The 17,836-nt window shown below is 34.0% G+C and overlaps 1 protein-coding gene across 38 annotated transcripts in view; it reads right to left on the bottom strand.

The window, feature by feature from the left end:
• ZBTB20 (zinc finger and BTB domain containing 20) overlaps positions 1-17,836 on the bottom strand; it is a 900,898-nt gene that overhangs the window by 847,567 nt on the left and 35,495 nt on the right. For 7 of the 38 annotated variants that reach the window (XM_071214787.1, XM_071214795.1, XM_071214796.1 and 4 more), the window contains exon 1: positions 9,475-10,064. The exons of 20 other annotated variants lie outside the window; for them this stretch is intronic. The gene's annotated coding sequence lies outside the window, so the exon portion shown is untranslated. Of the gene's footprint in view, positions 1-8,561; positions 10,067-17,836 lie in introns of those variants that run through there. 11 more of the 38 variants (XM_071214780.1, XM_058295794.2, XM_058295797.2 and 8 more) reach the window with 5 other exon arrangements.

The raw sequence follows: 17,836 nt of genomic DNA, 5'->3' as shown, positions 1-17,836 counted from the left end.
GGTTTCTGTTTTGGAAGATGGGAAAGTTTCAGAAACAGGAGGTGGTGAGGATACCGCAATATTGTAAATATAATTAATCCCACTGAATGGTATGCTTGGCAATGGTATGTGTAGTATGTTTCCACAATTTAAAGAAAAAAAAAGAGAAAGCAACTATAGAGACAATGACAGTTAAATGTGATATACAATCCTGGATGGGATTTAACAAGAGAAAAGGAAAGTTCAAAAAGGCAAAGTGGAATATATGAAAAAACTGCAATATAGACTGTAAACTTCATATCAGTGTTAAATCTTGAAACTTGATAAGTGCACTTAAGATGGTTACAAAAAATAAAATCCTTGTTCTTAAGGAAACATACGTATTAAGTGTTCAAAAAGTATGATGTATACACTTAGACCCAAGTGTTTAGAAAAGGGAGGGAGATAGAGAGGGAGGGAGGGAGTGTGGGAGGAAGGAAGGAAGGGAAAGAGAAATGGCGGGGGCGGGGGGGGAGGTAAGGAAGGAAGATAGAAAGAAATGGCAAAACGTTAAAACTGACGGATCCAGATATCTAGGGATAGAGCTATATATGCAGAAGTTCTGTGTATAGAGTTTGTATTATTTTTAACTGTCCTTTAAGTTTGAAAATATTTTAAAATAGAAAGTTAAAAAAGAACCATTGAACTAGAATAGATATTTAATTTTTTTATTACATTTGCTTATTTTTAATGTTTTACACCTTTTATTTGAATAAATATCACTGTCAAAAATGAACTTATGAATGATGGGTGAAATCTTTTAACCATAGAAAACTATAATGTTTGTCTGGTAAGCATTATCATTATTAGTATTGGCTTTTAAACCAAAACATAGGAAAATGGGCTAACATTTCAACTCATCTCCAGATGCTGTGATTATCAGTGGGTTTTAAAATTTGTATATTTTGCTCAGACTTAGATTTTTACTATCCACTTCTTTACTATCTTTTACTATCTTTTACTATCCACTTCTTTAATTAGAGTAGAAAGATGGTAAATATTTATTAACTGCATAGCCCTTTAATATTTATAAAGAAATTTCTTATATATTAACCCATTTCATCCACATGATAACCTTATAAGATAGATATAATAACATATATTGTCACCTTTCTGTAAATAAGAAAACAGCTTAAAAAGTTTAAGCAACTTACCTAAAGTCATAGTTTACTGGTGTTTGGTGATATGTGGACTGAAACGTTAGATACAAATTCTATGCAAAAATGTCTGGAATTTAAAACTTGGCACTCATTTTTAAGTGTTATGGTTGTTATACAACTCAAAACTACAATATATGGTCATGAATGGGCAATGCATTGTGCGCCTATCAAAAAGGAAAAAAGTTCATCTTAATGTGATAAAAAGTAAATTTATAAAGGGAAATTTGGAAAGCAGGTACAGGTGGTCTCAGAAGGTCTTTTCCAAAAGGAAAGTGCCCTAAAATTTAAAACTCAAAATAAAAATAAAACTATTAAGAATATTACAAGCCAGCCATATATAAACAGTCACTCAAACATTTGAGTGCCTCTGTGCTGAACACCATAGAAAATTCTGAAGGCAGAAGAATGAATAAGATAGAGGCACTATCCTCAAGGAGTCCATGGTTTAGTTGGAGAATACAAACAATGGCAATACAATGTGAGAAGTGATATTATCAAAGTAGGCACATAAAAATTGCTGTGAGAATGTGAAGGGAGCACCTCACTGAAATGACTGTGTTGAGGTTTTACGCATGGCAAAAATTATGTTAATATCTCTGACAATCCCCTGCCTGCTCTACCCCCAATTCTAAATTAAACACATCCCTGTTTGTATCTGTACTTTTAAAAATATTTTAATATACACTGGTATAAGAGAAGGGGTAAAATATACACATTCTAACTTCTCCTCAGGTAATAAGAATTGCCAAATATAATAAAACATATTATATATATTTTGTGCAGCTATTGCAAAATCAAAGCTTGGAACAATTTACCAATTTTTTGGCAAATGTCCTTTCCTTTTTAAGTGGCTTATGCATCAGTTATTCTCACAGCCAACAGGGACACAAGGTGGCACTGTCGTGCTGACATTCATTTCAGGGCCCTTTCTAAATGGACAAATTCGAAAGAGGCAAGAGGCCCTTTTGTGACAACTAAAACCACAGATTTGTAATGCTGGCTTTCTCCTACGTCTACCAACATTAATAGTGGCCTAAGGAGGTGCGAATCATTTTGCATTTTATGAATATAGCATAATCCCTGTAGAGAAAAGAACATACTCTCTGATGACTTCTCCAAAATGTCAGGTGTGTGTTGACAAAAATATCCAAAGGCATATAGTACAGCTTTTCCAGTAGAAAGTCAGAAGTGAACTGTTTACCATGGGCAAGGCCGTGGACATGGACCGCCTCTCCATCTAGTGGCCAGTGAGGAGGAATGGCGCCATCGTAACTATGTTGTGTTTCACACAGTTAAAAGGAGCCCTTTTGTCAAACTACCCAGAGACAACTGAGTCAGTTTGCCTGATATATGACAGTATTTGGTTTATTGCATTCATTGAATCATTAAATACAACGGAAGCCCAATACTAAACTGTGACATCTAATTAAGCTGAAAACAACAACAAAAAAAATGTAAAGTACTTTGCTTCTGTCACACCACATAAACCCTTTATTCTTAGATCACCATCAGCCTAAACTTCTTTCCAGGTATGTGTGACCATTTAACTTATACATAGAAGATGCAGGCAGAATCATCTACATATATAACTCTTTAAAATAAAGCCATATATTCTTTACGATAAAAGAAAATCTAAAAAGGAGCTTGTTGCCTCATTTTATAGAAGAGGAATCTGAGGAACAAAGAGATTATGATTTCCTCAAAGTCACACAATTACGACTAGAAAGTAGGTCTCCAGATTTAAACACTTTAAATCATTTTTGGAACAAGGTGGGATGTTTGTTAATTAGTACTTCCTGATGGGAAGTGCTTTTTGTATACCATAGCAACTCTCAATAAACCAGGAAGATAAGCAGTTTCTAAAAATTTTTATCCATATATTTTCATGCTAAGTTGGTACGATTGAAACAATTGTGTTTAAGCCCTGCACATCTTCAAATTCATTAATATATTTTAAATCTGTTACGAAAACATGATTTTTTTAACTAATCAATTACTCCAGTCAGCATTCAGAAAGCAAAGCAGCAAGTGGGCAAAGGATGGAGCAGAATATGCTGGTCAAAATTCTTGTACAAAAAATAGTTTCGGAAGGCCTTTATGTAAAAAAAGAAACCTGTCCTCTCAGACTCATAAGAAGTTTTAAGTCGGCTTTTGCTTCGTTTTATGTAAAATATTTTTTACTTTATTTTAAAGAGAAGGAAAAACAAACCAAAAAAAGCATTCAGTCAATCTCTTCCTTAATTGAGTTTGTGATGCTGTTTGAGGGCATGCTTTGGGAATACTTTGTTGGGAAAGCTTCTTATGAAAAAAAAAATAGAATCTCTCCACAACCATGAAAATTTGCTTACAACTCCAAGCCCAAGGCTGAAAAGTGAAAATGTATGAAGGAAACCTGGCAGTGGATATATTAGAAATGTGAGGTGCTTTGATTTTCAATGGTACCATAGAAATCTATCTTGGGTGGAGAGGGAATTTTAATAGATCTGCTTTAGACACACAGGGATAGGTCAGGTGGCTTTTATTGAGGATTATGGAGAAATGCTTTTTCTTTTATTATACTTCTAAATTTAGAAATTTCAAAAGTACCCACCACCTCCAACCTCAGTTTTAGTTATATTCTTATCTCCACTTGCTTATTAATCATCTCTATACTTCTTCCCTTTAGAAATGTGGTGTGGGGAAAGGTCATTGTTGATTGGAAGAACTAGGAAAAGTGAGAACTATTCCAGTTCTCTTGTCCCAGCTAAAGTCCCTTTTGGCCCTACCTAGAGTAAAAGGTATAAATGATCATGAAGACTGGTAAATATGAACAGACCCAAAGTCCAATTTCTGGACCAAGAAAAATTTTAATGTGTCCACTATTAAGGAAAAAGAAGACAGTAAAAAGCCATCCTTGTCACTATATTTGCCTGGTTCCTGTTTAAACAATAAAAGAGAAGAACAACTTTCTCACAGTTTAAAATGATAGCCATATGGCTTTCATATACATACATATATCTACCAGAAAAACTGTATAGATTATAACATTCATAGCTTCCTACTAGTAATAATTTTAAACTAAGTTTTAATATAGCACCTGAACAAACTGATAGCATTCCTTTAATTTTCTACCAGTTGCATTTCATTTACGGAAAGAAGCTCATACTATAAAAGGAATTTTCCAACAAAAAAAATCACAATTTGATTATAACAATAATTCAGAGCACATTTTAGATAAGAAAGGTAAAAATATCAAATGTCTAGACTTATTTAGTAAAAACTAAAGCCTTCTAAACTTTGGAGAGAATAAAAATTTAAATAAAGTAACTAATTTAAATATGGTTTTTAGAAAGAGTTTAGAGTATGAAATTTCCTAAAAACAAAATAATACTATTATGTATAGGATTATTATTGACATTTCTACATTTTAAGTTTCAATTTATTGGCCATCTTTTTAGTTTCCCAAAAACCCAAACCTCCATTAAATAGTTTTATATTTATTGAATGTAAATACTTAATTAGTAACTTAATATGGAAACTTTTCAAATAAATTATTATTTTATGTACATAATGTATAATATGAATGTTAAAGGTCTTGAGACAGAAGTATTCTGTGTCAAAATTCTAATACAAGGAAGGCAAGGTAAATTCATTCTGCTATAATTATCACCCTACCCATCAGAGTTTCACAGGGAAGACTGAATATTCCGAAATTAATAATAATATCCCCAATTTCCATCTGTAACCTAAATGAGTCATTTAATTCAGTACCTAACTTTCCCTAAGTTGAAGCGGTTATATAAGGGTTGCTTTGGTTAAACAAATAACACCCAGGACTGGAGTTTCAGTTGTTTGTCCTCAAGCTGATTACTCTCCAGTGAACTGTAGAATAACCAAAGGCTTGGTCCTGGAATAGAAGAAAGATTATGACGCCTAAGTGCAGCATAATTTTCCATAGTTTAGTGCAGAAATAGCGCACCACTTATTCATTATTACAGTTGAACAGCTAGAGTGGCAGAAAAGCCCTTTTTCTTATAGGTCCTTGAATGCTGTTTCCAACATCCGCTGGACTGGTTACTATATACATGATAGTAATAATAGGTAGCATTATTTCTTCCCACAGCCTCAGAAACTCTATACTGAAATTGGAAGTAGGAAAGCTCAAGGATATTTCTGATATGTTAAACAAAATTGGCATCAATGTTATATGATGATTAAAAGTATATCTATATAACAAGAAAATATGAACTTGGGTATTCTCTAGCATTTCTAGGATGGATATTGCCCTTGAGTTTTTGGTAAAGAAAAAAAAAAGATCTTGTTAGTTATTTTATGACATTGGTTGTACTTCCTAGGGATTCTGCAAAATGCTAGAAATTATTAAAGCAAATGAAATACATTCAACATAGTCTTCAAGAAAATTACAACTTTTAAGTTTTGCAAAACACCTAGGAATTCTATACATGATTTGAAGGTTTGGGGCAAAGTATCAAATGACCAACATTGACTATAGTAGCACTGTCAATAATACCTAGTGACTGTATTAGGTAATCAAAATGACTTACACAATATGAAAAATCTCTTTAAAGGTCTTGATTTTTAATTTAATAATAACTCTTGCATGTACACACTTGCCCAGTTGCTAGTGTTTATTGTCTTTGATGTAGGGTATACTGTTCCTATGTAAGTTAATGTCTAAATTCTATAATTTACTTGTAATAGTACATGGCCATACAAACTAAAAGAAAATAGTATGTGACTTTTCATGCTAACTTAGACGGTCACAAGTTAAGAAACATAGGATAGGGAAACTATTTCACTTTTTTTTTTTTTTAAGGAGACCAGGGGATTGAACCCAGGACCTTAGACATGGGAAGCAGGTGTTCAACCACTGAGCTATGGCCACTCCCCTACTTTTTTTGTAGAAGTCCATTAAAGTATATTTTCCACTGTACCTAGTTAAAATCTATTTCAAAAGCAGCCTCCAAGACAAGTCAGCTCTGAGATCCATTATCAACATTAGCCCTACCACTGGGGCTGAAGAAGGCTGGAACTAGCAGCATTCAAAGAAGTCCTTACTTTGCCAGAAAGGATCACTACTTAGCAATATCAGCCAGATGCTGCTTCTGCACACCCTGCCAGGCCTTGGGGCAACACAGTTGCTCAGGGCCTGACCTTGGCTTCCTATACAGCAGCATGACCAGCCGTTAACTCAGACTTGGGCAAGTTTATGAACACATCCTCTTATAATTTCTATATTTATAGAAAGCCAGAACATGTGTAGATAATCACACAATTCGATATTTATGAAGTGCCAGATTTTATGAATACGAGAATTTGTTAATTAGCACAAGGACTAATCATTAAAATTCAAAAATAGATAAATAAACAGGAATGCCATTTATTTGTTAACATTTCAGGGGGAAGTTCGCAGCTGCTATCCTTTTGATAAATGTAGATTTGTGGAGGAAAATGTGAAGGAGGAAAAGTAAACGCAATTTTTGAAACCCTAATGAGTAAAATCCAGGAAATCACTATATAGTCCTTACATAAAAAATACTCCCCTTAAGTTAAACAAATAACTCCCCTTAAGTTAAAATAATTTCCCTTTCTTTAAAAAAAAATAGTCTAAACTGTATGTGCTTAGCATTTGAATTATGCTGTCTGCCATCCCACTGTTTTAGTTCTTTTTGAAGAGCTGATTTTAATGGGATAGGAGTTAAAAAGCATATACACGTCATTCAGTACCAAATTGTTTTAGCTACAGGGCATGACAAAGCATGAAATAACTGCTTTAGAGTATTTCCTTATGTGGGTGTGTTAGATAACTGTCTGCTCCAATATTAAAATGAAATACACTGTGACCTGAGATTTCGGGGATCTAAACAGTCAGATTTCATGTGCTGATAGGTAGAGCCCATCAGAACCAGAAACACTGGTTAATTAATTTTTCCAGTACTTTATAGTCCTCCTGTGATATAAGCCTTTCAGCTTTCCAAAACCTTATACAGCAGAGTACACTGGTTTTAAGCTTACTTATGTACTTTTTACATTGTCCTGCTCTATTTAGATTATGACAGTTCCTTCAAGAAAAGGCCAAAATTATATTTCTCACTAAAAATATTTTAGATCTACTGAAAGCTAATAATGATAATGCAAAAGAAAACATATACACATCCAAAAAAGTAAACCAACTATTAAAATGACTAATATTTTACTTTTATTTTTTCTGGAAGGTTAAAAGAAAGTTTCATCTTCTTTTGTAAGACTTTCAATTTTTTGTTTGTTTGCTGTTAACATGAATACTTGACATGAATTTTAAAATGTCATACCTGCAAAGAATGATTTATTTATCCATGTTATGTATGAGAATATAGACATACATAAATATGCAAACAGATAGTCCACACATCCATGTATGTGTACAGAAAAAGATAATAGTTAATCAAGAGATGCAGGAGAGATTTCTTTGGTAAAAAAGTAGAAATTTTAGATAGTCTTCACATTGCTAATAGGAAACGACAGGTGCATGAGATACGCATAGTTTTGACACATAAGTTTTGAAACAAATTTTAAGGTCAAGGTTTGAACTAGAGGACAATTACATTTGAACATTATTTACCGTATTCCATATTAACATGTACTTTCAATAGACTCCCCCTTAGACCTTGGGAACAATAATCCCGGACAAGACCTGATTTAGTATACTTAGTATTTGTATTACTCTTGGCCAAGGCCGGGCTTGCCAACTTAAAAGACAGTTAAAGAAAGATTAGCAAATTAAAATTCTCAGAATACATTTTTTTAAAAGAAGAGGGGTAAAAAAAGGCTTTTAGCAGCAAAAGTTCACCACCCTCCCAAAAATAATGGATTTTTAATAAACATTTTAATAGGTTTGAACCTTGAGCATGTGTTGGGAACCTGCTTTAGTGTTCCAGGTAGGCTAAGAATATGGCTTTTTGGACTTCTTTTTGTTGTCAGAGAGGCCTAATGGAATTTTGTTTTTTTAGAAAATGAAAAGAAAAATCCTGCCACATCTATGAAATAAATAATTTATTACAAAAAAGGTGATTGTTATTATCAAACATCTCTACAAATCAGCATCCATTTTCTATCACTGCTCATGTATATGCCAAAAGCATTTACCTGTCTTACTATCTTACTCAATTTTTAACAAATGAATAGCAGTTTTACTAAAGAGCCCATTTCAAATGGAACCATTTAACTACTCCTTTGAATTACGAAGAACACTGTTCTGGGAAAACTCTTCCACAATTTCAACTAGTTGTGAAATACAACTTTTCCCACCATAAAAAAAAAAAAAAAGGAAAAAGAAAGCACCCCAAAACTATGTTCGAAATAGAAAATACATTGTAATCCAGAAAATGTTAAATGAATACTTACATTTGTTGCACAAGATGGCCTGACACATTTCATAGCTTCTACTTTGTAAAAAGATGGCCAGTCCCCCACTCTTCCCACCCCAAGCATAAATAAACAGTAACATACTAAAAGGAAACTGTCCTAGCATAAAAACTACTTGTTAAGAAAGTTTGCATTTTTACTAACCACAGTGATAGCCCTATAAATGTAAAAGTCTATCTGCAAAATAAGTTAGAAAAACAAGTACCTTTCAAAATACTCCCCCCAGATGAAATACAGAAGACTGTGTGATGACAAAAATAATTACTTGATTGTTACCAATCCTCAGCTCTTATCTCTCCCCTTATGTCCAATGCCATCAAATAAAAATTCTGGAAAAAACTATTCAACTTCTTCAAAGATTTAAACGGCAAATATGGACTTTAAACTTCTATGTATAACAAAGAACAAGAGTCTCACTTTAGTAATGCCCACACTGGCACTGCAGCTAAAACTAATTGGCAAATACTAACAAAACCCAGTTAGCAATAAATAAGGACAACATGATATATAGACAGACAGATGGAATTGCATAAACAGACAAGAAAAGCTTAGAGAGTAACAAACATACGGAGGGGTCTGTTTTTAAAAAGTGGAAAATACTGATTTATTTGGTACTCTAGTGACAAAAATAAATAGGTTTGCAATTATTTTTCAAGTAATTAAACTGAATCACAAGGGCACACCCTTAAATAAGTAGGAAGAAAATTCATAGAAGGTAGGCCTTCTATAGATGTTCCAAATTTTAAGCTAGCAATAGCTCTTTCAAACTTAAATCTGGAAATTAAAATTCAAGAGAGAAAGAATAAAAGCAGTGGGGGCTAAAGAAGATGATAGGTAGAGGGGGAATTGAGGAAGCAAGATTTTTTTTTCTTATAAAAGTTGTCTGCCCTACCTTCTTCCCCAGCGCTGAGTTTCTCTTCTCATAATCGGTGTCTCCCTGGAAGTACAGTGTGAGTGGTAATGACTGCCTGCCTCCCTAATGAGTCCATTTTCCTGCTCTTGATGTTGTGTATATACACACACTGCAACCTACCTTACAAACCACAGAGACGGGAAGAGAGAGAGAGAGCAAAAGAGAGGGAGGGAGAGGGGGGCAGAGAGGGAGAGAGAGACAGAGACAGAGCAAGCGAGAGAGAAGAGGAGAGAGAGAGAAAGAAAAACAGAAAGAAAACACAGAGAGAAAAGCCCAGACAAAGCCCTCCTACCAGACAGCAGACAGCCTTCCTTCCCCTATCCAGCAAAATAAAACTCGTCTAATGCAGCAACAGGTTCAGTATTGCCAGACTAACAGTGAAAAAGGTATATTCTCTATATCATTACTGCTTGCAAATAAACAGTTTAAGAGCAGCTGGCTCCACCTTCTTTATTTATGCTCCATTATGAGGAATGTATTGTTTCAGTTCTGGCACACAGTACATGTAATTATCATAAATACATTTTTTGCATATTAGCAGGAAATAGTGAAATGTAGAGCTTATTTGTGCAATCTTTTAATTTTTTTTTAATGTTAGAAGAATGTCAACAAATCTGCTCTGACAAAAGCCTAATAATGATTTTAAAGTCAGAGCAGTCCTAAAGGAGGCTCTGTAAGAACAGACTCCATACAATAGCAAAACTGATCTCAGACAAAACTGCTAATTGCAAAATAGAAATCATTGCTCAGGAAACCAATCAGGACTATACACAAAATTGCAGACAAAAACAGAATTAAGTTTAATTAAGTCACTAATAGACTAGCACTTATAAAAAAGGCAGATTGGCTTTTTCTTTGAAGCATCTATCTGCACAAACATCACAATGTGATGTACTCTGTGTGAACAGGTGCAATGCATAGAGTACATAGTGTTACAACGACAGAAATAAATCCCAAAGGAGCTATCATCACAATCAGGACAACATTTCATACACTATGGGTCTGAAACTACAGCAGGCACCCTTTGTTCCTTTATAAGAAGGAGGAAATAAAAATAATCAATGTTTCTAATAAATCTTCCTTAAAAGGAAAAAAAATTGTTTTTCTTTGATATCTCTAACAAAATTCTTTTCACATGCTAGAACCAAAATAATGCCATTATTACACTACTTACCCCATCATGTGCTCCCCACCCCCATTCCCACTCTCAGGTGCCTTTTCTCCCACAAGTGATATATTTGCAACTATGGAATTAAAAACACCAGAATAGACCTAGTTTCAAGCTATTCTCCTCATCCTACAATTTTTTAACACTAGACTCTGTTAGATGATTCATACCTCCTTCTAGCACTATCCACCTAGAATCCACCTTTCTAAATACATTACTATACAGTATGGCTGCATATCATTTGGATGGAGCTTAGGAACATGAGAAGTTAAATTTTCTAAAGAAAATTTACATTAAAAAGAAAAACATGAGTGTATTTGACCTACTCAAATTCTGCATCTGGATACCAATAATTCTAAATATATTACCTGTAAAGCCATCCTTTTATTATGGCTTGATGTTTTACTTGTCTCAAAAATTAAAATGTGTCCCTTTGCATAAACAACTAGTTTACTATGTAAGTTTTAACTCTTTTGTATAAAAATAATTTGTCAATTAATAAAATAAATAACAATTACCTCAATAATAACTTAGAGATCAACTATATCTAATTCACAAAAATCTCTTTAGGCTTTTCAGTTAAGTCTTGGTTCTTCTTCAGAATACAAATCAATATTGTTTGAACTAGTTCAATAACCTATAGCGCAAAAATTTAAAGGCCAATGTCTAGCCACACATTATGAAGATCATCCTGGGAAAATTCTAGCAAGAAACCATGAATCCAGACACTTAGTTTTCAGTATAAAGCACCAATTCTAATTCTTTGGGCCCCACGTGTTCTACCTCTCTCAAGGGTGGTTACTGAAGAGGTACAGATACACACTAAAAATGCAGTAACAGAACCCAACATCTGGTCGCATATCCTAAGGAAAACCTTACTAAAATACACCTCGTGTGGCTAACCTCAGGGTGTTCCTCTTGCCTCTTACAGCTCAATTCTGTTTTTCTACTATTGCCCTACTGTTTCTCCAAAGCTTTATTCAAATGTATTAAGAAAAATGCCAATTAAAACAGCACAGAGCCTCACAGTTTGACTGGTTCAAATTAGATAACTGTATAACTAACTTTTAAAAATAAGACTATATATATATTGTTTTGTTTTGTTTCATATTAATCCAAAGAGAATACCACAGCATCTGATTTCTACCAGCAGGGGTCAAATGGAATGTAAAGAACCAAAAAGGTTCTTCACCTTTTCTAAAGAACAATTAGCTACTTGAATTTAAAAGAGAAAAACAAATATTTTGGCTTAGTGAAAAGTACACAGCACCTCAACACTTTTCCTGTATCTGCACACTTTACAGGATTCCAAGCACAATAAGTGGCACATTCTTAGTACTTTCTGGAGCTCAAAATATACTCACCCGTGATGGAACTGAGACTGTAGAAGCTAAACATCTAACAATAATCCTAAATGACTGTCTACCCGAGAAGTTAAAGAAGTTATTGAATTACATTGTTTCCTATGTTGATATTCCATGGGGCAATTTGGTCCTATAGAAAGATTCTAAGGTGGGATTTGAAAACTGGTTCTGGTTCCAGCATTGCCATAAAAAGTTTGTATACCCTGGGCAAGTCATGTAACTGCCCTCGGCATTTTACATATAAAAAATAATTAAAATTATAACAGGAATAAAAATAGATAACATATGATGTGGATAATAGCTAATATTTGAGTGATTACTACATGCCAAGCACTGTTCTCAGTACTTTTCATTTATTAATTCATTAAGTTCTACTAATGAACCTATGAGGTAAAGATGGTTTTTAGTAGTATTTTCCAGGAAAAGAAACAGTGATGTTAAAAACTTGCTTACTGATAATGGGATCTGAACCCCACCTGTCTGGTTTACATTCCAGGTGCTAAATCTCTGCACCATAGTGTCTCCCAATGTCTAATGATAGCTAAGACCCTATCCAACCCTAAGAGTCTGTGCCTATGACAAATCTAATATGTCCTGATGATTCTCCACCATACCTTGCTAACTATAACATACTACAAATTTGGTTTTCTAATGTATACCCAGAGTTCTTCATACATTTGGTTTAAGGGTCAAGCAACTCTAAAAGTTTATACCACCTATTCAATTTACTTTCTTTGTTTCCAAAAATCCATAAATACGTACTTCCATTAGTTTGAACTGGAAGATAACCTGTAATCAGTAAAGGTATCAATTTGTAAAACCTACTTACATTATATACAGTTCTCAATGGTTATTTACCTATTAAATATTTCCTAGTTCAGTTATCAAATAAATCAAATCGTAATGCAAATAACTGTTTATTTATATTTAATAAATAAAACACAGTAGAACATTTCCTGCTTCCTATATACTAAAAAAGGAATGCAAAAAGCAAAAACTCAATTATATATGATTTTTAAGAGATGTTGAATACCATCATGTGATTTTATACAGTTGGTTTTAACTTTGAATTACTTAGAGATATATTCTGAAGATTGATACTGTGACTTACTCTGCAAAAAGAATTTACCATACTCTGATCTTTGTGCATTAATTAAAAATGTATTGTGTGTCCACCTTGAGTCATATCCTATACTAAGGATGGTAGAAACAACTTCTAAATAGCCTTTGAAGAGGTCACAGGCTGGTAGGAGACAGGCATGTAAACAATATAATTATTGCAAACAAATAATCTTGATCCATACAATGTGATATCTCACATAATACAATGCCTTAAACTTTGTGTCCCCCCAAAAAAGCTGAAAATGAAATCCAACAAAACATATATAAATGCTTAAATTTAAAATGTGGCTCATAAAAAGTTGTGTGTGCATACACGTGTATGTGTGGGGTAAGAGTAGATGCTGAGGTTGGATTTGAAGGATAGAATAGTTTATTTCCTAATAGTTTTCCCCAGTGTCTAGTAAAGCATCTTATAAAAATACACAGCACTACATGTACTTGATAAAAAATTGTGGAAATTAGTGATAGATAAAATGTCTTTGATCATTTTGATCCAAGATCATTTTGTTGGCAAATGAATACTTCCAAAAGTATATGAAGGGTGAGATATATCTTTTAACTTTGAAAAGGAAATAAAGTCACATAATTTCAAAAGCATGTACCATTATCTACCCAAGTATATTTTTGCCTAGTCCTTTTTCAATCACTGATTTTTTAAAATTATATGACACTGAACAAGAAAAAAATGTTGAGATATTTTAAGATTGTTCACAAGGCCATCCCCAAAAGATACCCTTATTGCTCAGGTTCAAAAAAAAATAGAAGACATGCGACAATGGTCACAGAACAGGAGTTTTAGAAGTCCCAGTACATGGGTAGAAAAGTAAAGTCTGGGACTAGTAAATCAAAAATTATTAAGTGCTACTCTAAGTAGATGACTTTGTCATCAATGTCACCATCATAAAGTCAATTTCATGTGGCCTAATTTGATTTATAATCCTTAATCTTGGTCATCTGTTTTAAAATGGTATCTCATCAATCCCAACAAAAAGTAGGAGAGACTGTAGACAAATCATCATTTGATAATAGGCCAGTAATATGATCCTTACTTGGGAAGAGATGCATATATAATTTCAATTCTAGTTTAAAAATATTTAAATTAAAAATTTTAAAAAAGCATTACAAGTAAACTACATCACTAAGAGTACATCTACAACCTTAAAGGTGTTGTAATCTTCTCTTTATATACCTCTCTTCCCAACTGGACTGAAAGACCTTCAGTGGAGGGACCCTCCTTAATAAGCTTTGTCATCCTAGCACCTGGCAGCACACCTGGAGCACAGTTGAAGCTCAATAAAATTTTCTTGAATGAATAAATGATTGAACAAATGAACAAAGAGAGTTAATAGGATTTATAAACTTTGACTAATTAAAATTTTTAATAAATTTAAGTTCTAAGGATGGGAAACAACTTCTAAATAGCATCTAAGAAAAAATGTACTAAATAACATATTCTTATTTAAGCTCTTATACTTTTAAGATCTTGATTCAAACAAAATTGGTTATAATAGACAAAAATAATACCCTTTAACTTTGCTATTTGAAAATTTTATAATAAAATTTTGAATAAAAAAGATATGGCCCTATAACTAGCAGAATTTTAATTCACATCATCTGAAAAGAAAATTCAGCCTGAGTTTAAATTTCATTTACTACTGTTTCTTTTTCATCTACAATATAAGTGTTCAAGTATAAGTTTGAAGATAGCTTCATAGCTTCTCATGGGAATGGAATAATTTCCTTTGAAGAAAATACCTTGTTAAGTAGGTTGGAAATCAGAGAGTAAGGCCTAAATAATTCTTCATGTGGGGTAACATTATTGCATATGAAATGAATAATAATTTGAAGGCAAGAGAGCACAGAGATGAAAGGGGAGGAAGAGAAGAGAGAATGACAGGAAAGAAAGATGGGCAGTGAGAAACTCCTAAGGTCAGGATGTCCAAAATAATTTTGAAGAAAAGTGATTAATATTAAATTCAAGAAGTTCACATTTTTGCGATGCAAATATTCTCCTTATTTCCAAACTACCGGGAAATCTTGATATATTCTGCAGCCTTGTTTAGTAGTGCAATGAGGAATAAAGGGATGGGAAAATAAAGATACTCTCCAACATTTGCCCCAATAATGTAGCCTTTGCAAATATGGCAGTTTAATTAGAGAGAAAATACTCCAGGAGTTCCAGGAAGTGACCAGTGGTAGTGTGAACAGCAGTATGAATAGTAAATAGTGAACAGTGAAAAGTAAAAAAGTATCTTTAACATAGAACTGACCCAGATGTGAATATCAGTCAAATACCCTTTTCTGCAAATACATGGGAGAAACATGATCTTGGGGATAATAGGCATAGGGATTAATGTCTAGCTTATAAAACTACTATGGTTATTGTTGTTACTACCTCTATAAACTGGCCTTAAATGACATGATTACCTTCAGAAATTTAGGGGAAGAGAGTACTTTCATGACATAATAAATGTTGAGTATATGGATTAAAAAACAAAAATGCCATTTGCAATATCTTGCTGGTTCTAGAAAAATGTGTAAGGGATATTCACTACATGAACTCTTCCTCTTCCTGCTCCCTGCTGAATCTCCCCCCCAAAAAAATCTCAAGACAGTACTTTTAAGTTTCAACACTTAAGTAAGAGTGTATTCATATGTACAGGTTATATTCAATACATAAGAAAAAAGAAACAGAAATACAGAGCACATTCTAGCAAAAAATAAGTCACATAGAAGATTCTAAGGCGGCATCTTAATTGATGTTTGTCCAGCACATTGGTGAGATTCCCAGTGCATTGCCTGGCAATGCTACACCGAAAACTTGAGTATTCACATCCTTTCAATCTGTAGAAGTTGATACTATTAGTTAGCAAGGATATTTTCTTAAAATTTATCACTACTGTATGTACCAGGAACCGTGTTTAGTGCTACATACACTATCTCATTTAATTCTCCCAACAGCATCTTAAGAAAGATAATATTAATGTTTTCATCTTATTAGGAAAATAAGGTTAAAGACACATAGAGAGTCAGAAGCACAAATCAGGCCTGAACACAATTCTGCCTAACCTCAAATTCCATGCTTTTAATCACTATATTACAGAGCCTCCATTTCTAAACAATCCAGTAAGATACTGTAACTATGGATGACAAAAGAACGGGAAAACGAACATAACTTCCAATAGACTGACAACAAAAATAAGATGATATACGGGAAACGGACTTGGCCCAGTGGTTAGGGCATCCGTCTACCACATGGGAGGTCCGCGGTTCAAACCCCGGGCCTCCTTGACCCATGTGGAGCTGGCCCATGCGCAGTGCTGATGCGCGCAAGGAGTGCCCTGCCACGCAGGGGTGTCCCCCGTGTAGGGGAGCCCCACGCGCAACGAGTGTGCCCGTAAGAGCCGCCCAGCGCGAAAGAGAGTGCAGCCTGCCCAGGAATGGCGCCGCCCACACTTCCCGTGCCGCTGACAACAACAGAAGCAGACAAAGAAACAAGACGCAGCAAATAGACACAGAGAACAGACAACCGGGGGAGGGGGAGGGGAATTAAATAAATAAATAAAATCCTAAAAAAAAAAAAAAAGATGATATAAAACAAAACAAACTAAACTCAGAGAAGTTTGGACTAGAATATGAAGCACAAGAAACACATAAACCCTTGATGGGAGTATCCTACGTGGGAGTATGCATAGGTTCAACCACTTTGTAAAATTATTTGGCATTACCTGGTGAAGTGAATATATGGATAACCTATGAACCTTAGCATTCCACTCTTCATATATACTCTAGAGCAGGAGTTCTTTATCAGGGGTCCCTGAAAAGATTTCAGGAGGTCCGTGAGCTCAGATTGAAAAAAATCAACTTATCTTCATTCTCTGACTTCTGATGTTGAGTGTCATAAAACTACCTGCCCTACATTCTGAGAAGGGGTCTGTGGTTTTCACCTAACTGCCAAAGGGGTCCGTGGAACAAAAAAGATTAAGAACCCCTACTCGAGAGAAACATGTTCACATATGCATCTAGATACATATACCATGAGAATATTAATAGTAGTCTAGTTCATAGTAGCTAATAATTAGAAATAAGCCAATTGCCCATCAATAAGAAAATTGGTAAATAATGATATATTCATAGTGGAATATTATATAGCAGAAAAAAATGAATAACTACAACAACATGTAGCAATCTGCATTGATCTCATGTGATTTGTAACTATAAAAGCTAGTAAAACAGTATCTACAATGTGATGCTTATATAAAATAAGACAAAAATAACCATATGTGGTAAAATTATAAGGAAAATCAAGGAATGATTAGTATAAAAGTACAGTTTCCTCTACAGGGAGCTATAGGGATGCGATTTTTAAAAAGGGGCACATAGCTTCTAGAGTGCAGGCAAAGTTCTGTTCTTGATCTGAATGGTGATTACATGGGTATTCTTTCATAATTTATTCTATCATATATTTATACTGCAGGCATAAAGTATTTAAAAAAAGAAAGAACAATTAGTATAACATAAATCCATAGAGGAAATCCAGATTTGTCTCAGTTATTTAAGTATTTCAGGCATCTGTATAAACACCAATGGCTCTGAACAATAAGGAAGAAAAAGCAGGCCTAGCTATCTACCATCAAAAGTTCCTGCCCTCAGGAAGCGAGTTTGGCTCAATGGATAGAGCATCCGC

Source organism: Dasypus novemcinctus, chromosome 4 (assembly GCF_030445035.2).
Source record: "Dasypus novemcinctus isolate mDasNov1 chromosome 4, mDasNov1.1.hap2, whole genome shotgun sequence".
Classification (NCBI taxonomy): domain Eukaryota; kingdom Metazoa; phylum Chordata; class Mammalia; order Cingulata; family Dasypodidae; genus Dasypus; species Dasypus novemcinctus.
The sequence above is the reverse complement of the archived record's forward strand: the minus strand, read 5'-3'. Positions and strand labels throughout refer to the sequence as shown.